Below are 24,779 nucleotides of genomic sequence, written 5' to 3'. Positions count from 1 at the left end.
GAAGAATGCATCTCTTCCCTACTTGAGAAGGAGAAAGAGATGAAGCAAGGAAGCATACCATTGAGCAAGAACTTTTCAACAAAAGCATTATGAAGTGTCACCACACTGTGGGAGGAAAGGACACTTCCAAAGTGAATGTAGATTGAAGGACAAGCCGAAGTGCAATAACTGCAAGAAGATCGGCCACAAAGAAGAAGACTACAGATTTAACGAAAGCTACATGGCATCTACATCGACAAACAAGTCAAGAAGACGAAGCAGCAAGGGACATCTCTTCTAGATCAACAAGCAGTAATAAAAACCTCACCACCTTATCCCATTTTGTTGTAACAAAAGGTCACCGGATGAGTAGACCTAATCTCTTTTTGTATCACACCTGACCACCTAGTAATAGTTTAGCACTAAGGGGGGGTGATGACGTTGTTCTACCACACTCAACCACCCAGTAGTATGTTGCACTGAGGGGGGGTGATGGATATGTTGTAACTCAAGTCCAACCACCTTGAAGTAGCCTATACATCATGGCACCAAGGGGGGGTGTTGAGAAATGTGGTGCCATGAGCACAAAGTTGGGGCAAGGTATGAGTAGAGGACCAAGATCAAGAGCATTCAACCACATCACACTTGGGCATTATCCCACATGAGCACATATGCAAAAGTTGTACCTTTCTCATACAAAAGCCTAAAGGGATCATTTTCAAGGAATGGGAACAAGCTACTCTTAAGACTCTCTATAAGTACAAGTCTTAATCTTGTAACCTAATTGAGCCACCTAGATTAGGATTTGTATTTACAAGCTTCCATAATTGCATGCTTGGTATCACAGGTTTGTCACTTCTCCCTTTATTTGGGATCCATATCAACTTGTCTTTAACTATCCACTGTGCAGACTCACAATGGGAGTTGAGTATTTTCTAGGGAGTGCTTTTTGGGCTCCATGAAGAGAGAGATGGGTGAAGACAGTTGGAGAGAGCAATATGACATAATTATTTGAGAGGGAGAGGGCGATAGAGAGGCGGAGGGAGTGAAAATAGAAAAACATAACAACATCACATCCTCTACATCAAGGTTATTACTTTAAAATTGAAAATAAAACCAAGTTCATTCACATACAACTTCCAAATACATAAATGTGAAAACCATCATCTTTATTGCTATGGACCTCGCTTGTCCTCTGGTGTAGGCACAGAGTAAGCAAACGGTTTTCATACCCTTCCGCACTTCCTCTAGTAAGACACACTCAAATGATTCATCACAACCATGGGCTCACCATATTGAAATTAAGTCCACCACTTTGGCCTTAACTCGAGAAATAACATCATCATTTCTAGGAAGTGGAAAGGATGTGAGACCTTTCTATGCTTGTGCACCATCTATGGTCTTCTACTTGACCTCCAAATTGGTGGCCTCCCTCTGGATATGTGCAGCAACAACTTTGTTAAGGCTCACCCTAACCCTCCTTGGAACACATCCAATAAGAGATTACTTGGTGAACTGCAACTGTCATGAGGATCTTTCCAATGGCCGAGCTTGTAACCCTTGAGGTCTCCAAGCTCTACAACTCCTTGAGAAGCAATTCCACTGCGCCTCCTGGCGAGCGTTATTACATCGCCGCGTTGCACTACGAGTACTCGTCCCTCCTCTCACCTCACTTCACTCACACACACTCACTAGCATGCATTAGGGAGAGATTAGCAAGAGCAAGACTCAATTGCACAATGGGAAAGTATGTTGTATTATGAGAGATATTCACTTATATATATGGCCATAAGTGTTCACACTCACTTAAATTGTGGTCGACCGAGCACTTTAGGCTCATAAGAGGCCTAATGCTATTACAATGACTACTCTCATAATATATCCATGAATTACATCACTTAGGACTTCATCCTAACCTTGAAGCGAGAATCGCCATAAATACTCTATTACATCATTATGGGCACCCATCCAAGCTATAGCTTCGGACTCCATTGCTTTATATCTTGAATGTATGACCCTTTGTTGTATCTACCGTGACTCCTTGATGTAAGATAATGGCGGTAGCTCTTGTTAACCCTAGGAATGGGTTAACATCCCCCCCTTCCTGATAGCGATCGTGTCTCGTGATCGCATTGAAGACCTTTGTGTGGGGAGAATGGACAAGCTTTATTGATGGCTTTGATGTTGACTGACATTCAATGGTCTTTGTCCCTCCGTAAGGAATAAGAAAAGCTAATTAGTGAATGAAAAGGTTAGTGGTTTATGGGGAATTCCTTACAGGGTGGGGGGATGGGGTTTTTTTTGTGAATGATTGCATATTTGTGTGAGCAATTTTATTTATTTTTGGCTTTTTGCTCACTTTGTTTTTGGCAATCATGAGCAATGTTACATGTGATTTATGTTAGTGGGAATGCTAAGAGATGTTAACAATGTTACTTAATCATCAGAACAAGATAGTGATTCTCAGTTCCTCATTTGATCCATTGAAGAGTGACATTCATCATTTGAAGAAATTGGCCTTCGATGATGTCCCTTTGTGTGGTAGGATTCTTGTCAAATATTGTCGAGTAGGACCTGTTCCTGTTGTGTTCTGCCCTTGTGCTTCTTATTTTTTAATGTATATTTAATTGCTCTTATGAAGCAGATATACATGGAGTACAAGAATTGAGTCATATTGACTCTTATTGAACTGTTCTGTGTTAAAGCAACCACTTGTTGGTGAGGATTGAAAGAATTACGGTCGACTTGCGAGGCTAATATAGATATCTTCACTAAGGATTGAAGATCATTGATTTGTGAAGATGGTAGGGTCATTTGGAGAGGTTTGTAATTTGAAGGAAAATTCTTGGCGAATGAGTTGTACCATTGACCAGGCTTTTGCCCACCATGGCCCCCCATCTAGAGATGTACCTAGAAGTTATCGATAGTGAGGCTTTAGTGAAGACGTTCTCTAGTGCATGAGTATGGATATGTACTCATGGAGCAGCTGCTACATTAATTTGGCCGAAAGAATAGTAAGAAATAATCTTAACAAATATATAATGGCTATTGAAGATCGTTGGGAAAGTGTTAATGCGTGAGATGGCTTAATCCGTGATGTGGCTTAATTCGTGAAAGTGAAGGTTCTTAAGCTATAAAACTATGAACTCATGCAAGACTTGAACTTGTGAGATTGCAGGGGATATTCCATGAAAGGGTCTAATCTCGTGAGATTGCAGGTTTTTTTGTTTGGTAGTACCCTTCTGCTTGTAGTAATCTTTTTGGTACCCACACTTGTTGACTTGGTGGAGTTCTTTGAGGAACTCGCATAGGCTTTTGTAGATGGTGTTGTGGAGTACTTTTCTTTTTCTTTGGCCTCTGAGTACTGTGTTGAGGAAGAGGCTTTGACTGTTGAGGCACCCAAATTTGATCGGCACCTTCATAGTAGCCTTGACCTATAAGTAGCTACTTTGCCATCCGAGTTGGTTGTAGACACAGATTGTAGGTTATTATGTAGAGGGGCTTCTGTGGAAGAGGCTTGTAACTTTTTGCATTCAGTATTATAGAAATCCATTAAAGTTGGATCCTCTTCCTTGTAGTATGGTATTGTCAACTTTTTGTTGTAGACCATCATGATGACTCTATTGCTAGCAAAGCACAATGGGGCTTAGGCAGCAATAGTCCATTTATGCCCCAAGACAAAATCTGCTTCCAACACATACTCAACCACAAAAAACTTGCAAGTAAGGGGGTTAGTTTCAATATACATTGTATGTTCAAAGTACCCCAAACATGGCATGTTCAATTCTTGTGTAAAGGGAATTCTTTCAGGATGTTCCGTGAGTGTTGGTTGACCTAACAAATCCCATAGCTCGAGGGTCATGAGATTGTATTCTCGTGTTGGATAAATCTGTGCTTGAGCCGTGGTGATTTTATTTGAAATTTTCAATCCAACCAGAATCTTAGGGATCTTTTCAGTAAGATATGTTGAAATTTCCAATTCCTCTATGGTCTCTTCCTCTTGTAATAGCAATTGTACATTTCCTACAGGAGTGTTCAAGGTGACTATTTGCATGGATTCATTTATTGAATACGACGATTCACCTATCCAAGTTCCACCAAGGACGACATCATACTCAAGGGAATCTAGGGTAACATGGAATGTAAATTCCATATCGCCCACACTGATTGTTTAAGTAGTGTAGTTAAAGTAACCTATAACTTCAATGTTTTGTCCATTGGCTCCTCTTGGAAGACTATTGCTTATAGGGATGAGTTTAGGTTATTCCAATGACACCCAAGTATATATTGTCATAATGTTATGATTAGCTCGAGGGATAATCAATGTGTGTTTGCACCTAACATCATTGCATGTAGGGAAATCCAACCATACCATGATAGAATCTTCCAAAGGAACCATGGATATTTTAGTTTTTGTTTCAACTTCAGATCCCGTTTTTGTTTCATATTCCCATTCACTTTTATCCTATGTTTGGCTCTCAGCTTTTTCAAGAGTACCCAAAAATGCGTACACTGGCACACTTGGCCCTCTGACAATACTTAATGAGGTCTGCTTGGAAACTTGTGAATCCTCACATTCCTGTTTTATGGAGTTCTTTATGTCTTGGTATAACTCATGTTGAGCCCTTAAAGGTGCAAGTGCTGATGTGATGCTGGCGCATTCCTCCAAATGAGGTTTTGAGAGACTATTTTAATCTTGTAAGGGAATTATCGAATTCCTCTCACATGCTTTCTCAAGTGTATAGTTCGTGCAATCTGTCTCAAATGACTCTTCTATAGAGAGTATGTCTTCCTCTTGAAAGGGGAAGCGGTACTCCTCTCGGCTTTGTATTTTGGTTGCTTTTTTAGGATTGGTATTATGAGGCTCAATTACAATCGGTGACCACCCTGTAGTAAGACACTCAACCAAGCTAAGCATGCTCTCCTGAGCTTGCTTTTTGCGTTTCGCATACGTCATGTGATGATTATTATCAATTTGGGGTGGTTGGGTGGGTTCTAGTTTCTTGATTGGTCTATGTGGTGCACTGAGTGAAGAGTCAGAACTTATTTCATCCTCACTTAGTGACGTACTAGAACTTGTTTCATTTTTTGACTTTCTTTGGATTGTTAATTTTTCATTATGTTTGCCTATGTGACGAGATCGAATTTTCTTTTGGGCTTTTGTACCATGCGTCGCACCTATGGGTTTTGTGGTTTGTGTGGTGGCCTTTGAGGTGGACATTTTTGCATCATGTATAACTTCTGGCTCTTTTGGGTTTATGCCCTCCATAGGCTCCTTTTCCCTGTCCTTTAATTCAACCTTGGTTTCAATAGTTTGTTATCCCTTGTCTTCCTTGGTTTTATAAGGTTTTGCTTTTTCTTTTGGGTTCTGCTTTAAAGCATGTTCTTCTACCCATGTTGAGGCATTGTCTTTTGCATTCTTTTTTACCATCTCTCGTGCCTTGGCCTGTAAGCATGTAAGCACATTCAAGGGTACCGTGGACAATTGCCTGTTTTGTACACTTAAGATGTTAAGAGTTGTATTTTGTGAGACAAGTTGCATTGAAGCAACTCATCTTGGGTAATCTTGGAACATGTGATCAATGCCATATCGTTCACACATGGGTCACAAAGTGTCAAAGACTATGGGGATGGAAGTATTCCAAACTATGCAGTCTGCCGCCTTATGAGGTCCACGACAATAGAAACACTGAAGTGTTCGATTAACTACTTCCTAAGCCATTTCTACCCCTTCGGACTGTTTTTGTTTGGTGCACATGAGGTTTTAAGTCAATTATGGATGAAGTGGGACACTTTTTAGTATCATAGTAAAGGTTTTACAATATATGCAGTATAGAAAAACAGGTGCCTTGTATGCACAATGAGGATTGGGATGGTCATAGTGATTGCACTCAACACGACATTTTGTTCCTCACTTGTAGAGGCATTAAGGACGTCTGGTTTTTGAAGGAGTTCATCCTCTCTTAGAGATGTCGATTGAAAGGTTTTAAGCAAGGTTGCATATAATTATGGGAATGTCAATTTCGAGATCGGTCTTTTTTTTGCCATTGCTTCACTTAGTTTAGATAAGGAACACCTCATAGCATGATCATCTTCCAGCATGTTGTCATCTAAACGTATTGCTTCTTTACAACATTGATCGAATGTTTTTGAATTGGATACAATGATTAAGTTGTGTAAGCTATTATTCTTCAAGCCCACCATCATGAAACATCTCTTCAATTGAATATCGTTTAATTTTTCCCATGACTCACATCGTGAGTCCAAGAGTTTTATTTGAAGGATAAAGTCTCTAATGGAAATCATTTGATTGATGCTCAATTGAATAGAGTTCTGTTGCTGCACTCCACCGATCACCTTGTCTGGAAAAGCCATGTATAAAGGCTGATTTCAAGGTTTTGAAGTTGGCCTTGATCGCAAGCATCAATGTGATGAACCATCGACTAGCTTTTCCCTCTAAGTATAGGTTCAACGCATGTACCTTGGTGGGACAATTGGGATTTCCAAAGGCTTCACATCTGTGTTCAAACAGTTGTATGAATTGAACAGGATCTATTGTTTCGTCATATTTGCCCATAATTTTGGAAATTTGTATAGCCGTATTTCTGTATGTGTCACTAAGGCCATATGTGAGTACTCTTGTTGGGAGAGACTCACTGAGTCCTTGGGCTACCCCCCTTCCTAGACTAGTCAGTATATCCAAGGTGTGGGCATCCAGGAAAAGGTGTTAGCCATTGGGTTCAATCCTTGTGTGATCCTTGGCAATCCCTCTATCGTTGCCATGTCTAATTGCGTAAATTCTCCTTAATGAAATGAGCAAACATAATTTTTATTTTATTTTTATTTATTTTTACTTTTTATATTCTCTCAGTCTCAATAGGCCTGGCATTCTCTTCATTGGGTTAAACGGATGTTCGTTTGCCCCCCTAATTAGCTTAGGTGCGGTGTACGCACGCGAACAACCTGTGAGATAATTTTTCAGAAAAAGCGTACGCTAGTAACTTCCTAGATGGAAGATGAGGTTCTAAGCACATCATTGGATAGAGCACGGGAATACTAATCTTTGTGCATCAACAAATGTGTAAATTAATCTAAAATAGAAGATTAATTAGACTCTTAATTGTGGTCTCCTCTTTTAAGGTAAAATTAAGCAAAGAGTCAAATTTCTCCAATTAATGAAAAAATTGATGTAATTAGGTGTTTTGATACATCTAGATGCTCTCAAAACACTTAAAAACAACAATTTCGACTACTCATATGATCAATTTAGACTCCAATTATCACATTTTCTAAAATTTTTACCTCTTTAACAAGATTAATCACCCTTAATGATAAAAAATAGTCCATTAAGAGAAATTAGTCAAATTCAAGGGTTTTTTTATGGTTTTAATTTTTTTTGAAAGATTAAGCTACTCCTAAGGCTTGCTAACACTCTAATCCAAACAATTTCAAAAACAAATACCCAATTAAACTAAAATTAATAATCTTAGTTCTATGTTTAACACTAAAGAGAGCTAACATTCACTAAAAATTACATTTTATTGCATTGTTGATGCAATGGATGCAAACTAAGCCTAATACAAACCATGTGTAAGCCCTAAGAACATGAAAAACCACAATAACAACAACAAAAACAATAAATTAAGCTAAAAATTAAGCAACAAGCATTCTTTACAAAAACAAAAGAGAGAGCTATTCTACACCAAATCACACAAATCACCCCATCAAATCTATATCTTTTGCATGGGAAACCATTAATCAAGATAATGGGCAACGGGTAATGTGTAGATTAAAGGAAAAACGATGGAAAAAGCCAAGGGATGGCTCCTTGGCAACGGTGCTGTGAGGTGAAAAAAAGAAAAAAGACCACGCCTCTATAGCCCTTCACCTCCCAAACTTTAAAAATACTAACACAACGGGGGCACCACCAGCCACCGGCTGGAACACTTCTCTCAGTTCACCACCCACCCACACTAAAAAGATAGCTCAAAACCATGATAGACAAATGATCATTCAACATAAACATACACAATACCATCCACACCATAAAACTTTGGGAAATCCAGTCCCATCTTCACCACACTTCAAATAAACTCAGCAATTACACCAAAAACCAAGACTCTGGCTTGGATTTGGTGCCAAGGGAATTCACCCTTGTGTCTGACAACCAAGCCTCTCTCCCGGTCTCTGCTTCTCTTGGCAACACTGCTGTCCCTCCTTCACGGCTTCACTGCCAGCCACCTCGGAGTCACTAGCTGTCACTCTCTTCAGAGGGCGCCCCACCAGCAACCCTCAACTTCCTCTGCAGCCCGGCTACTCTTTGTCCAGCTGCTGCTGCCTGCCAAGTGTCGTAGGCGAGCCCCACCTATCTCCAGCCCACACATCAGCACCTCTACTGCAGCCAACACACAACACCCAAGGCACTCTCTCTGGTCAGCATCCACCGTCAACCCCTCTATCTTTGTCGGCCAACCCAACACCAAAACCCAACCAACCTCTCAGTCAACACCAGCCATACAGTCCTTATGAGACGGCTCCTTTCACTTTGTCAGCCAGTTGTCCACGCAGCCCTCAGCTTCACTCCACATTGTCCTCTTCGCTGTCTGCAGCTCCCTTCCACTGGTCTCCGGTCGCTAACCACCGGCGGCCTCACCTCGCTGATGTCCCCTGGCTACAGGGCTTCACCAAAGCGGCTCTCTTTGCAGTCGCCTGCCTTCGCGTCTCTCCTCGCTGCAAGCTGGCGTGCTAAGAGGGCTCCTCGCCCAGCAGCTATGCCAACAGCACACCTCTCGTCTGTCCTAAAGCTGTGAGCTCTCCACGCTCACCAGAGCGCCTGCAACGACTGCGCAAGAGAAGCCCCCGGCTCCACAAGGCGGCAACTTTTTCCCTTCTTGCTGCTGCAGCTCTTCTCGCTCACCAGCCTCTGCACGATCACTCGAGCAGCATCCTCCTTCTTCACAAGGCGGCCACTCCCTCTGTGTTGGCTCTCTGCCGAATCACCAGAGACTCATCCTGGCACACGACGGTGGCAACTTTTTCTACGTCGACACCACTTCCACACCAACCTTCTAGGCTTCACGTTGGCAGCAAGGCAAGCCTCCATGTGGTCTCCTTTTTTGCTGGCCACGTGGATGGTGTATTTTTATTTATTTAAAGCCTCAAGGATGGCCACACAATGCTAAAAAGGCCCCTTGCTTCCTCATGCTTCAGGTGAACATACTGTGCCCATAACTTTCCAAAACTCATGTAAGAACTGCCCACAACCCTCCATCAGTTACATCATAATTTACCAAAACATGACCATTGCAGTCGGTGCCATGCTCTGTCGATCATCATCACATGCTTGCTAAAAATAGAGCGTCATCTCTGCATCCAGAATCAGCCCAGATTGACCAACCATCATCACATTCGGGGTTCCCGGCATATTTTCACGTGAAGGCATCACCAAGAGCTCGTAAAAAAAAACATTAAACGACCCACAATGTACATTTGCCAGGGCATTCAGGGCAAAGTTTATTCGCAAACCATGCATCCCATATGTACGCTAGCCCAAAACACTTTTCAGATTTTTACCTGACATACTTTGCCCAACCCCTAGCCTGCTGAATCATTCATGATCAGCAGGCAGCAAAAAACATATGACCACGTTTCGTCAATCCTTTGAGCATCATACAATGTAACCAAAACATCTCTATTCCATGTGATCAAAGAAATACTGTCATCTTCCCAAGGCATAGTTTGCCATCTCACATCCCACAACATAACATAAGAACTTCTAAAAACAAAGCTCTTGACATACATACCATCCTGCCTCATCTCAATTCCAAAATCACTGATATGGTCAACATTGGAGAACCAGTGAAGCAACTCCTGCTGAGGGTAATAACTGATGAAAGCTTCATCAAAAAAGACCTGCTGTGCCATAACACTTTCTTGTCCATCAACATGAGAAACATCATCATCAAAGCCAACCACTACAGGTAAAACAAACCTCCCTTCAACAGGCACCATTGCCAAAGCATCCACCTCAATCCCTGTATGCTCATCTTTATCAAGGCCAACAAGAAATTCATCTATCACAGCATCCATAATCTCATCCATAGCATCAACATTATTCATAGTCTTCTAGTGTTGCTCCTCCTTCATAGCATCAATTCTGTTTGTAGCTTTCTTAACATTAATGCACATCAGATCATCTAGCTCCAACTCAGGTTCATCATCCTGCAAACTTTCTATATCCCACTCATCCCACAACGGTGCTTCATTCAAAAACTCAAAAGCAAACTCTTTCACATCACATGCATACCTTTGCTCATGATTCACTTGTACCTCCTCGCATTCTTCCTGTATGGCCTCTTCTTGTTGGGCAACCTCATCACCAAGCATTTCCTCATCACATGCATACCTTTGCTCATGATTCACTTGTACCTCCTCGCATTCTTCCTGTATGGCCTCTTCTTGTTGGGCAACCTCATCACCAAGCATTTCCTCATCAATAACCAGGGCATCCATCTCTGCATCCTCCTCACTAGATGAAGTATCTTCTGTTCCCTCACTAGTAGTGGTGTTACTAGTCGTGTCATCACTCGAATCAGCTTCACTTTCCCTTTCATCATGAACAGGCTTTTGATTATCCATATTAAACTGCTTTTTATCCCCTCGCTTGTCATACAGAGTAATGACCCCTTTCCTCCAATCTTGAATAGCCTTCACCACTCTCAGCCATGGTCTTCCCAAAATGATGGGGAATGCACCCATTCCTGTCGGCATAACATGACAATCCACAAGTACCTTTACATCAAAAGCCTGCAGTTCTAACTCCTTGATCATACCTAAGCATTTGACCTTCTGGTGATTGGCCAACCGAATACGGAAACCAGATGCTTCAGTAATATTAAGACCAAGCCTCTCCACAGCTGCTAATGTGATTACACAAATTTGTGCACCACCATCTATGTATGCCTCTCCTAGATTCTTCCCTTTGTACCAAACATTCACCACAAGACATATATCAGGTAACTCCTCAACAGATAAAACAATCACTATCCCTCTGGCAGGCTCCTTCTCTCTCGGGTTCACGAGTCTTTTCCACTGACGCTTCAATTTGGGAGCTAACTCTACCAATTGCCCAAAAGTAATATTAGCTTTCCTTCCAGCCATGTCCTCCTGCAAATTGTAGCTATCATGCCCAACCCCCAGTGGAAAATCAGTCACCTGAAACTTCCTACGAGACTTTTGCTTCTGTTAGACCTTTACATCCTCTCCTTCCTTCACTTTACCTTTCTTCTTGCTAGGCCCTGCAGCATCCCTGCCTTCCCTTTCCTGTGGCATCCGTTTTCCCAAAGGCATTACATCAGCTTCTGTCTCCTTCATCTTCTCAAGGGTGACCACATCTATCACCTTAGTCAACCCACTGGTCCCTGCTTCACCTCTGATTTCAATTCCATAATCATTTGCCCTATTGGGAATCTGAGAGGGTAAGGGATACATATCACCCCTCATTCGCTGCGGCTTATTCACAGTCTGTACTTAGATGTCCAAGTTCACCACAATTCCAGCATGTAGGAATAAACTGTCTACCCCTGCCAAAACTACGACCACTTCCATAGCCTGCTGTCTGACCTTCAACCCCTTCCTGATTATAGCCTCTGCCTCGACCACGTCCACCACCTGTGTTCTCCATCATTTTCAAACTCAGATTCTTCATACAATCCACCATTTGCCTCATGTCCTGTTTAAGCCCTTCATCAGAAGCTGTAACAACTGTGGGTGCTACCTTTGTCCCCTGTGGTGTGGCATTATTCACTTGAGCTTCCGTCGGTTGCACTCTTTCCAGCACGGTTCTCATCGGTACCGCTTCTACCCTTCTCATTTCAGGCCTCACTGCCACCCACTGAAACCATCCCCAACTGGTTCATCCGTTGCAATTTCCAATCCTTTGATTTGGCTATCTCCACTGCATCCTCATAAGACCTGGGCTTCTTTAATTCAACCTTCCAGCGAATGCCTCCCTTCAATCCTGCAATAAAACGATCCTTCTTCATCATGTCCGGAGGTACTTGATCCTCCCCCAAAGCCCTCACAAGGTCTCCCACAGCAAAGAGAATTTCTTCACATAATCATCAATTGGCTCCAATTCGCCCTGTATCAACCCTTGCACTTCATGCCAAACTCTATCTGGATCCTCGATCAAAAGTGCAGTCTTCAATCCATCCTCAGTCATTGGAATGCGTGGCTCAGCATCCTTCAACAACTCCTCAAAAGTTCTGGACCATGCCCTTGCATCTCCCTTTAAACATATATTCAACAACTGCAATACCTGTGCTAGCTCATTAATGTGATTGCTTATGCATGCAACCTCCATTCTTTCAAGAAAATCTGCTACATCCTCATTAGGACCACCAAAAAACTCTGGATACGACATCATTTTAGTCCCCAAACTTCACCTCAAATCCCAAGAAAAAAATTGGAAACACCTTCCTTCAATCTCTTACTCTGGGGCATACACCCTCGTAGGCAAGAGAATACCTGAGCTCTCCTCTGTGGGGGCACCAGAAAGCATGTGAGGTGAAAAAAAGAAAAAAGACCACGCCTCTATAGCCCTTCACCTCCCAAACTTTGAAAATACTAACACAACGGGGGCACCACCAGCCACCACCGGCTGGAACACTTCTCTCAGTTCACCACCCACCCACACTAAAAAGATAGCTCAAAACCATGATAGACAAATGATCATTCAGCATAAACATACACAATACCATCCACACCATAAAACTTTGGGAAATCCAGTCCCATCTTCACCACACTTCAAATAAACTCAGCAATTACACCAAAAACCAAGACTCTGGCTTGGATTTAGTGCCAAGGGAATTCACCCTCAACCAATCTCTCTCCCGGTCTCTGCTTCTCTTGGCAACACTGATGTCCCTCCTTCACGGCTTCACTGCCAGCCACCTCGGAGTCACTAGCCGTCACTCTCTTCATAGGGCGCCCCACCAGCAACCCTCAACTTCCTCTGCAGCCCGGCTACTCTTTGTCCACTGCCTGCCAAGTGTCGTAGGCGAGCCCCACCTGTCTCCAGCCCACACATCAGCACCTCTACTACAGCCAACACACAACACCCAAGGCACTCTCTCTGGTCAGCATCCACCGGCAACCCCTCTATCTTTGTCGCCAACCCAACACCAAAACCCAACCAGCCTCTCAGTCAACGCCAGCCATACAGTCCTTCTGAAATGGCTCCTTTCACTTTGTCAGCCAGCTATCCACGCAGCCCTCAGCTTCACTCCACACTGTCCTCTTCGCTGTGCAGCTCCCTCCACTACTCTCTGGTTGCTAACCACCGGCGGCCTCACCTCGCTGACGTCCCCTGGCTACAGGGCTTCACCAAAGCGGCTCCCTCTGCAGTCGCCTGCCTTTGCGTCTCTCCTCGCTGCAGCTGGCGTGCTAAGAGGGCTCCTCGCCAGCAGCTACGCCAACAGCACACCTGTTGCGTGACGAGTGAAGATCAATGCAAGGATGCAACAAAAAGACACTTAGGGCTCTTGTAAAGAGTTCCAAGTTGTAGATGAGTGTGGGAGTGGGCTTGACAATAATCCCACATGGGAACTTTTGGGAGTTTTAGAGTTTTTGTATAAAAAGTGGCTCATTTGAGAGCTTATGCACACATTGGGCAAACTCATGTTTGAGCTCTCTTGAGACTAGCTCTCCCTCTTTTCCCATAGAGGTGCAAGCTCTTCTCTCTCCCCATCTACATTGTTGTAAGTTCTATTTTTGTTAATTCAATGCAATGAGTTGATATTTGTCTCTCTTCTTATGTCTATTCTCTAGTGTGTATGTTTCATGGTTGATAGTTTCAAGGTTTTTGTGCATGCTAGGGAAATGAGTATTTGAGAATGAAGAATGCTTTGATCTTGTGTATGCAATAGCTAAGCTTTCTTCTTGTTTGGATGCATGGATGAGTGGAATGTGGAGTTGAGTGAGCAATAGCAAGATTGAGCTTGTGTATATGTTAAGTCTATGTCAATAGAAGTAGTATTCCTAGCATTCTCTCCATCAAATGGATAAGCTTTTGTGCACCGGTACGGGTTGAATCCCTAGCTCCGAAAGGGATGCAAATCCCATTGGATTGAGCTACATGTGGATCATATTACTCTTCCTACAAGTGAGAGAGTTTTCTGTCTCTCCATTGGCACCACAGTCGGGGAGAAGACTCAAATCCGGTTGAGAGTGTGTGGAAACCACCACTATTTCCTCTTTTGGTTGCAAAACCATTGAGTGATTAGGTTAAGTTCGGGTGTGCGATCCCGGTGTGAGTGGATAAGGTTAGGATAAGAAAAAAACCATTGAACGGTTGAGGTTTCTCCCGCATTGTTTTTTATGTTTTATTGCTTTTATTCCTTTTCAAGTACCGTCATTATGCTTACATTCATTGAATTTTTTTGTCATTTCATGCTTTCATGCTTTTCGCTAACATGTATGTAATTAGTAAAAAAATAATGCTCGACCAAGGATTACTTGTTTTTTCATTATCTCGGTAGGCATGACCAAAAAAAAATGCTCACCCAGGGCTGTTTGCAGCATAGATAACACTTTGGTATTCATGTTATTGATGCCTTTTACTCTCAAAGGAGAAGTGGTCCACTGCTTAGTGCAATCATATTAAGCTTGTGGAATCTACCGTTGGGATCTTGGTGTTGAAGGGAGTGAAAGGGGCGCAAAGGCCACGTGGAAAGAGAGTAGGCGGGCTCACCAAAGCATAGGAAGAGAAGCGTGGAGAGTGGCTGTAGGTGGAGGCGGAGCCAAGCAGTGAGAGTAAAAGAAGGTGGTGGCCAAGGGGCGGTGAGGCGCAGCAAAGAGGGAAAAAAAAGGAAGAAGAAGAAGAAGAAAGCGAAGGCGTCAGGCTCAAGGCGGCTGAAATATACGCTGTAGCCTATAGAAGGCATTGGCAGTAGGTGAACGGCGAGGTCGGCTGGCCGCATGTGGTGGCGTAGGCGAGGAAGCAGAGGTGGAAGCCTGCAGCGTGGAGTTGAGAGGTCGTAGGCGGGCTGTGGGAGGCGTGAAGCTGGAGGCGCAGCAGCAGCAGAGAAGGCTGACTGGAAGCGTGGAAGAAGTAGCCGGCGTGGAGTAGCCGATGAAGGCGGGCGCAAGCAAAAGGCCGTCGAAGAGGTGAGAGGGTGACCACGTGTGGTGCGAAGAAGCTGGAGGCGGCTAAAGGAGTTGAAGAAGGCGAGCTGGGAAGGAGGCGTGAAGCTGTTGGTCGGCTGGCAGCTGGAGGTGCAGCAGCTGAAGAGCGAGCAGAGGCGAAGGAGAAGCAGCAGGGCGAGGCGACCTGCTGAGAGCGAAGGCTGGCCGCACGTCAGTTTTTAGCAGCGAGCAGAGCGTAGAGGCGGGTGAAGCGGACGGTAGCTGTGAGGCGAAGCAGCAGTTGGAGGCGTGTGGGCGCATTGAAGAGGGCAGCTGGGGCTGGGCTGGAGCAAGCGGGCAGAAAAAGAAATAGCACGTGAAAGCGGCGAAGAATCCGGAACGGAGCTGATAAGGTTAGTGGTTTTTTTGTTTTTTTATTGTTATTTATTTATTTATTTATTTTTGTTAATTATAATTTTTTTAAAAAATAATAAAATTAAAAATTAAAAAAACATTAAAAAATAAATTAAAAAAACATAAAATAATAATTTTTTTAAAAAAAAAAGAGAAAAAAAAAGAGAGAAAAGAAAGAAAGAAAGAAAAAAAAACAATTTTTGTGTTTGTATTTTGAGTCCATTTTTCATTTTTTAAATTTCTATAAAATTTTGCATAATTAGAGTAACTTGCATTTTTTAGAATTTCTGTAATTTTGTGCATAGTTAGTATTTTTGTGTAATTAGTAAGAAAAAAAATAATTTTTTAAAAAAAAGAGAAAAATAAAAATTTAAAAAAAAAGAGAGAGAAGAAAAGAAAATAACAGAAATAGAAATAGAAAAAATTCTGTAAATTATGCAATTTTTAGGAATCCAAATTTTTTGCATATTCTGTAACTTTTTATTTTCTTAAATTTCTGCAATTTTTTGCATAATTAGTGTAACTTGCATTGTTTTAAACTTTTGTAAATTTTGTGCATAATTAGTATTTTTTTAGCGTAATTCATATTTTTGTGTAATTAGAAAAAAAGAAAAAAAAAGAGTAAAAAAATAAAATCATAAAAAAGTAAAATCATTAAAAAAAAGATATAGTTACACACATACTCATTCTAGTTGCATTTAGTGGTTAGGTAGGGTAAATATATATATATATATATATATATATACATATATATATATATATATATATACATACATACATATATATATATATATATATATATATACATACATAAATAAATAAATAAATATATATATATATATATATATATAACATAAAAAACCAAAAACATTTGACCTTATGCACTTACGATCGAGACGTCACATAGACACTGCCATAGGGCCTAGGGCACCTTCTAGAGTACCCTCGCAGGAAAGTGGGACCCAATCGGTAGGAAATTTGACAGATATTGCTGAAACCCTTTCCGAATCCCAATCTGATACCCTTTCTAGAACAACTAGCTCATTGTCCATGGACAATCTAGGGCCGTCGAATAGTCATCCCTTAGCCCCAAATAGGACACCCACAAGATCTTTTAATCCATTTGAAGCCGACACTATGGGGTTAACACTCAATGTAAGACTCCAATATGTCTACACGAATGCTCAAGGAGCTGAGATCTTTAGGGATCCACAACAACGGTATCTTGTTAAGATCGCAGATATTTTCTCAAAACTTGATAGAGCACCTCTAGTCAATGACCAGGGTAACATGTACATGGGTGGAGATGGTGTTCGCTATATGAAGTCACCTACCATCCAGAGAATGTAGACAAATTAGGGGAGGTCTCTAAAACCGAGTTCTTAGACTTATCAAAGCTTTCCAAAGCAAGGGAGTCTAGCGATGACTGGCTCATTGAACCGGACATGCCAGGACCCTCCAATGCCCAGTCCTCAAAGCTATCCACCATAGATGATTTACTTCTTGTAGATCTAAATTTGGAAAGGGATAGGAAAGGCAAGAGCAAAATGGATCAGGGGGCTGAGAACCAATGGGAGTTTGTACGACAAATTCCAGTGACAAAGGTCTTACAGGACGACCCACTTCAAGAGGTCTATAAGAGGGATATTATGCCACAACTAGATTGCCAGAGCTAGATCTTCCTCTAGAATTTGTGGTGGTAGTTGAGAAGCTTGCAGGACACATGAACCGAATCGTTGATAAATGGGCCAATGAATACCGAACCTTAGATTGGAAGGAGATTCAGGAGCTCACGTGGAAAGGACAACCATTATTCATGGAAGTGTTCTTAACAAATACAGCCAAACCAGGAGAGACAGCCTTTCTTGGAGAAACTGTGGCTCCTCCCCTACGAGAGTTCACTAGAGAGGGACCCTCAACATCAAAGTGGACCACTGCAAGTAGCCCAACTCTAGCACCAAGATATTATCCTACGCCAAAAGTGCGACCACAGATCACACCACAACAATGTCTTTCTCACTATGACAATCGGAGGGTAGGGGAGCCAACTCGGCCTCCCATAAATGCACCTCCTGAAATGTGGGTGACAAGATCTTTGGAGGGTGTTTGGTGAGGCTGGTAATAGGGGACCCACACCAATTTGGGATGCATGTGGACCATCTTACCAAAGAGAGAAACAATTCCCACTGAGAGTGAGAGGCCATAGGCCCTATGATGAGTATTCAAGACAAGTAAGGCCATCAACTCTTCAGAAACTAGTAAAGAAGTATGAAGGGTCGGGAGATCCATATGACCATGTAGCAGCATTTAGGCAAGCAGTTCGAGCTGAGCAAGTGGCTGACAAGCATACTCAAATTGAAGGATTTGGGCTCACTCTTGAGGGAAAGGCCCTTGCTTGGTTTCAGGCACTAGAGGCTTCAGACAAATCTTCTTTACAAGTTTTGGAAGAGAGATTCATTGCTGCTTTTTCTTTGATGGGGATTCAACATGACACAGTAGCAAACATCTACTCTTTCAAGCAAGGCGAGACTGAGAGTGTTAGAGACTGTGTAAATAGAATGAAGCAGTACATTAATCGTTGCCCAGAAGATGAGAAGCCCGCCCAAAGTCGATTAATTTCTCTCTTCTTAAAAGGACTCAAAAATTCAACACTGCATACACATCTCTATGCAAAGAAGCATACAAATTTCAATGAGTGTTGCCATGATGCTATGGATTTCACCGATAACTTCAAATTCCAAGATGGTACTGGCCCTGAGGTGAAATCTAGAGATCAGTGGGGTGATGACCAAAGTTCAGGGTCTAGCGCGCTAGTAAATCCAGACCAGATAGCTAACTTAGTACGGGAGATTGGGACAGACCTATCGCCTACCCATGCAGCCACAATAACAGCAGCAGCGAATGAGGAGTGTACTACCTACAGGTCCTCATCTTTGTGGAGCATGTGGCGGTAACCATAAAACCGAGGAATGTAATACCTTTTCTCCTCTAGTCACAAACCAACCCCCACAAAGAAGTGGTGCCAAGCCTGTGCTTGGAACTTTACCCACACCACACAGGAATGTACTCGCATTGCAAGAATGAGACAGGAACATGAGCAGCCAAGGGGTGGAGTGGCTCCACAAATGTATCAACAGTATACTAATTTTGAACATAAGCCACCGATGGCACAAGAGCAAGCACGACCTGTTCTTGGTGCTCAACCTCCTGCTCCTGGGACTGCTCCTGTGAGGGTTGTTGACTACGACAATTCAAATATGTGTAGAGACTTGGTAAACCCAGGCTATGTGGAGGAGGAATATGCATCATATTCATCCAAGGAAAATCTCTTTGAAAGTCCCGCATACCCAAGCCAAGCACTGGTCAACCAGGGGAACAAAATTCTTTGATGTTGCTAGGCGGCTACCAACCTAGGACTCCATGCCCCTCAGGTCAATGGCAGCAAAGGAAAGTAGAAGCCAAACTAATGGGCCCCTGTTATGAGTGCGGAGAACCCCATTGGGCTCGTGATTGTCCACATCGCTCAAGGCAAGCATCTCGATCCAATACAACAGTATCACAGTTTCCACCAATTGAAAGATATTGTCTAGGGTGTTGTGTAGAACACTTTCCCCAAAGGATTGTTTGCTGAAACCACATGAGGAAGGCACCTCTCAACCAAAGGTCTCACTCAACCTTGTAGGGGCAGTTCCATCACCACCTTCATCTGAGAATGAGGATGTCGTGCCACTTAGAGTCATGACTAGATCACAGACACGAAATGCCGAAATACAGACTGATGAGACACCTCGAACTAGGGATGCAAAGGCAAATCTAGTGGACAAGACCCTACAGTCCAATAGAAAAAAGACCACTAGGAGGAAAAAGAACCGCAACAAGCGAACTAAAAGTGCATCCACTAGTTCTCAAGAAGCCTCTAAACAAAACATGAGGGATCAAACTTTTACATCCCAAGAAGTGCATGAGGAGCATCAACCTCAACCTGGGCCTAGTGCTAAACAAGATGAGGCTAGTACGACTGAGGATAGTTCTGGGGGTTCTGTTTTTGTGGATAAGGTGAATGAGACTTTAGATGCCATCATTGATGCTCATAGAAGTCGCATCGCAGCTTTATCTGAGCTACCCAAGAAGCTTCAAGAATACCCAAACCCTCGTGAGGAGAAGATCAATCTAGCTGTACATCAGCAACTCATTAGGGAAGCTCAGTCAATACTTGAGGGACCACCACCACCTATTCCTCGGGGCCCAACCTCTCTTAAGCCAACATTAGAAACCATACCAGAAGTGTCATCAAGTCGGGAAATGAGAAGTGAGCTCATCTCACAAGCTCATAGAGCGAGAGGTCTGCACCAATTGACACCCCATTGAAAGAAGGAATTTTGCCACAACCTAGCCTTGCCTTCCCATGCAATGATGAAGTTATTGATGCTAACGAGGACATGGCAAATGAGATGTGGGTAGCAGTTCATGAGAAAGTTCATGAGAACATGTCCTCTATTAGTTCACCTCCATTCTCTGAGGTGGATTTTACCAGGGGCACAGAAAACAATTCTAGACACCCAAGCATCTAGGAGGAAGTTCAAACAATTGTTTCTCCTAGAAGTAAGCATACAATGAAAACCTTACCATCATATTTGGGAGAATATGAATCCTGTTCTCAAACCTTGAGGATACCCTCCATGCATAAAAGGTTGACAAAGGAGATGGATATGGGTATCGTGCAAGCTATTTTGTCAGCACCAGTAGCTTGTACCTTACCTTTGCTTGATTTGATAAAGCTTCGACCTAAGTTGTGGAATGATATTGCCACATGTTTGTCAGAGCAGGCATTGCTACAAAAGGGTCACCATGAGTGTACTATACACCCTGAGACAAAGCATGTTTTGCCAGTTCCTATCAACAAAGTAGGAAAATTTTGTGAGGACGATTAGGGAAATGCTACCCTCCCATTAGAAGTGCGAAAAGTAGCGTCAACTGCAATACTTGATAGTGGTGCAGGAGTGGGCATTGTGACAAGGTCCATTTGGGAAAAGTGGGACAAACCAGCTATTAGGAGTACTAGGATGCGCTTGCAGCTAGCAGATGGAAGCTTAGAACATCCCCTTGGGCTGCTTGAGAACATATTGGTCACCACATGTGGGATTGAATATGAGCACACCTTTGAGTAGTGGATTTTGGAAAACATCCAAACTATGAAGTGATATTGGGTAGACCATTCATGCGACAATTTCAAATGATTCAAGATTGGGGATACAATTATTTGTACCTCCGACATGATTCTATCATCATAAGGGTCAACCTAAGGAATCACTCCTATCGTGATGTAACAAGGTCTCCAATAGATGAGTTTGATTCTGCTTCATCTGAGGGCTCAAGAGTTACATTGTCAGATGGGCAAGAAGATCTGTGGATGTGTGGAGCCTCATGTAAGGATTTCAACACTGAGAGACTTAAGGGTAATCGAAGTGTATCAGATGAGGCATACATTCCACAACCCTTCCCTGAGCATTTAATTGATCTGCTAGAATGTCCTTGCAACATTATCGACATGTGCTTTACCTAAGCCAATTCAATTTTGTGACTCAGATGGATATGACATTATTCCTATACGAATGGTACAACCATGTGACCTTCTAGATGATTTGTACTATAGGAATGCATCCACAACAGCACTGCATGTCGAGGAAGTCTCAGTGGAGGATTTAACACTCGAATCAGCTAATGATGCTGATAAAGAAGATGGATGGGACTCGGATTTTGATAATGATGTGATAATCCCTGAGGAAGAGTTAGGAAAGGCACGCCTACTCTTGAGAGGAAGGGAGGTCAAGTAGAGATCCCTCGAAGCCGACCTAAACGTAAATGCTATAAGAGCCATAAGAGAATCCGTAAACAAGATGAGAGGGAACGACGTGAGAGACTACAAAAAGAAAAGGAGGAGGTTAAGAATGAACACTCTCGACCACCACCTCACTTCTCAGGAAAGAACGGATATCTATACTATGTCCAAGCACAAGATAGTATCAAAGACCAAGTAAAACGATCAGATGGATTCCAAGCAGGAGAAAAGCTAAAAACTGTTAGTAAAAATCGTAAAAAAATGAAGAAACAAAAACCAAAACTCAAGTCTAAAACCGATTCAAAAGAGAGTGTCGGAAGTGCAAAGATAACGGTTAAACAAAAAAATCCGATGCAAGATGGCAAAGGAGAGCTCAAAACCGCATGGTCTTCAATGAGTGACGACTCAAGTGGACAAGAACAGGGTCTCAATGTTCCCCCCAACTTCACACAGTAGTACACTCTTCAAGATTGGAAGATTGTTCTTCAACAGCCCATGCGACAAAAGCCAAGCGTGCCAGGGGTTTCATATGATGGTCCAGAAGATGCAAAAAAGATTGATATTGCTAAGCCAGGAGAAGAGCCTTGCTATGTGTGGATTGCCACAGACTTGTCCTTAGATGAGGAGAAGTTATTAATTCAAACAATAAAGGAGTATCGCGATGTTTTTGCTTGGAGTTATAAAGACCTCAAAGGAGTTGATCCAAGCATATGTCAGCATACAATTCCATTGCGAGAGGATGCAAAGCCTTCCAAGCAACGTCCTTATACTTAATGAAAATTTTGCACGAAAGATAAAAGAAGAAATAGACAAGCTCTTAGAGACAGAATTTATCTATGAGATTGAACACACTAAATGGGTCTCCCCTATTGTAGTGGTGCCCAAGAAAAATGGAAAACTTTGAGTATGTGTAAACCTCAAGAAGGTAAATGCAGCTAATGTGCGTGATCATTACCCACTTCCAATCACGGATCATGTTCTGGAACGAGTTGCAGGGAAAAAGGCATATAGTTTCTTGGATGGATTCTTCGGTTACAATCAAGTGTCAATTAATCCAAAGGATCAACACAAGACAGCCTTTGCTACTGAAGATGGCATCTTTGCCTATCGTGTTATGCCATTTGGTCTAACAAATGCACCAGCAACCTTTCAGCGGTTAATGAGTCATGTATTCGAGTACCTTAGGCAATTTCTTGAGATCTTCATGGATGATTTATGTGTTCACTCACAAGAGCGTGATGATCATATAGAACACCTCAGACTTGTGTTTCAAAAGTGTCAACTTTATCGTATATGCTTGAATCCTGACAAGTACAAATTCATGGTAAGACAAGGGAAAATCTTGGGCCATATTGTTTCTCGCAATGGGATTTCAACAGATATGGATAAAATTGATGTCATTGTCTCATTACCTCGGCCTATCAACCCTAAAGGGGTACAAACATTCATGGGACATTGTGGCTATTATCGTAGATTCATCTACATGTACGCTGTCCTAGCCAGACCATTATATGCTCTTCTTGTAAAGTTTAATTGGACTGATGAGTGTGAGGAATCCTTTGAAAAGTTGAAGCAAGCATTAGTGACTGCACCCATCTTACGGGCACCAGATTGGAACCAAATCTTTCATGTCCATATTGATGCTTCAAACTTTGCAATTAGATGTATTTTGGCTCAATCGAGAGAACATAATAAGGATTTCCCAATCTCATATGCTAGTCGACAGTTGAACAATGCTGAGAAGAATTACACCACAACAGAAAGAGAAGGATTGTCCATGATATATGCAGTGAAAAAGTTTCGCCATTACCTTTTGGCAAACAAATTCATATTTTTTGTGGACCATCAAGCATTGCTATATTTGGTGAATAAGCCTTGTGCAAGTGGAAGGATTGTGAGGTGGTTTATCATCCTTCTTGAGTTTGATTTTGAAGTGGCAGTCCAGAAAGGAACAACTCATCTTAGGGCAGATCATTTGTCTCGAATCACCTCTGGCAAAGCTCTTGTGGGTGTGGATGATGATATGTTAGATTCAACACTTTTCCTTGTAGAGACAGCTCCTAGATGGCCTGAATCCATCTTAGAAATTTTGACAAGTGGGCAGATACAACTAGCGGGTCCTAATGTGGACCTATGGCGACCATTCAAGTTAATCTCAGGGAGATTATATCGTCAGAGTAATGATGGAGTGTTGCGGCTTATACCTAACCCTGATCAATATGAGGAGATCTTGGAATGGACACATGCGGGTATCGATAAAATCCATGCATCAGCTACTACTTGTGTGCGACGTATATCTCAGGATGGGCAATGGTGGCCTACCATGCATGCGGATGCTGAAAAATTTGTTCGTAACTGTGCTTGATATCAAATTCAACAGCCAATTCATAATGTCACATTATTCCACATTTCAACTACACTAAGTTGGAGTAAGTAGATTGTGGACTATCTTCAGCATGGTCATACTGATCAAAAAATTCCTAAACATCGAAAGCGTGCTATTAAAGTTGAAGCGGCAAACTATATGCTGATAGAGGGCCAACTCTACAAGAGGGGCAAGGATGGCAACTTACGCATGTGTGTATGTGAAGCTGACTACTTGAAAATCTTGACTCATGCACATGTAGGTGTCGGGGGTGGACACTTTTCGGGCAATACCATAGCTAAGTTGATTAGGTGGTCTGGGCTTTGGTGGCCAACCTTACAAATGGATGCCGAAGAATATGTGAAACGTTGTGACGATTGTCAAAGGACCAAACCTCCCATCACAAAGGACAATATGCCATTGCGGCCTATGTTAAGCACACGTGCTTTTGCAAAATGGGGTATTGATTTTGTCGGTCCCATTAAACCTCCAGCTTGTCACACGCATGCCGAATATATTATAGTCGCAACTGACTATTTGACCAAATGGGTAGAGGCAAAGGCTACAGTCAAAAATGATGCCAGAAGCACAGCCAAGTTCCTATATGAGTACGTGTTTACACGCTATGGCTTACCCATTGAAATCATTAGTGATCAAGGTGTGCACTTTGTGAATGAGGTCATAGAGTTTTTGCTTCAAGAATTTATGGTAATTCACAAGCGTTCTGCACCCTATCATCCCCAGACCAATGGACAAGCTGAGAGTACTAACAAGATTCTCTGCACAGCACTAACAAAGATTGTTGAGGGACATAGGACTGATTGGGAGCAAAAGTTGCACTCAGTTCTTTGGGCATATAGGACAGCCTATAAAACATCTGTGGGCACAACCCCATTTGAGCTTGCTTTTGGGCTAGATGCAATTCTTCCCATTGAATTTCTTGTACCTACTCTACGAGTTGCTAAACAATTGGATTGGACTGGTCATGAGCTTTCACAACGCATTGATGAATTGGAAAAGCTTGATGAGACCCGCTTATTGGCGGTAATGGGGATG

The sequence above is a fragment of the Cibotium barometz genome, chromosome 46, assembly GCF_041138505.1.
Source record: "Cibotium barometz isolate CiBa-2024 chromosome 46, ASM4113850v1, whole genome shotgun sequence".
Taxonomy (NCBI): Eukaryota; Viridiplantae; Streptophyta; class Polypodiopsida; order Cyatheales; family Cibotiaceae; genus Cibotium; species Cibotium barometz.
The sequence above is the reverse complement of the archived record's forward strand: the minus strand, read 5'-3'. Positions refer to the sequence as shown.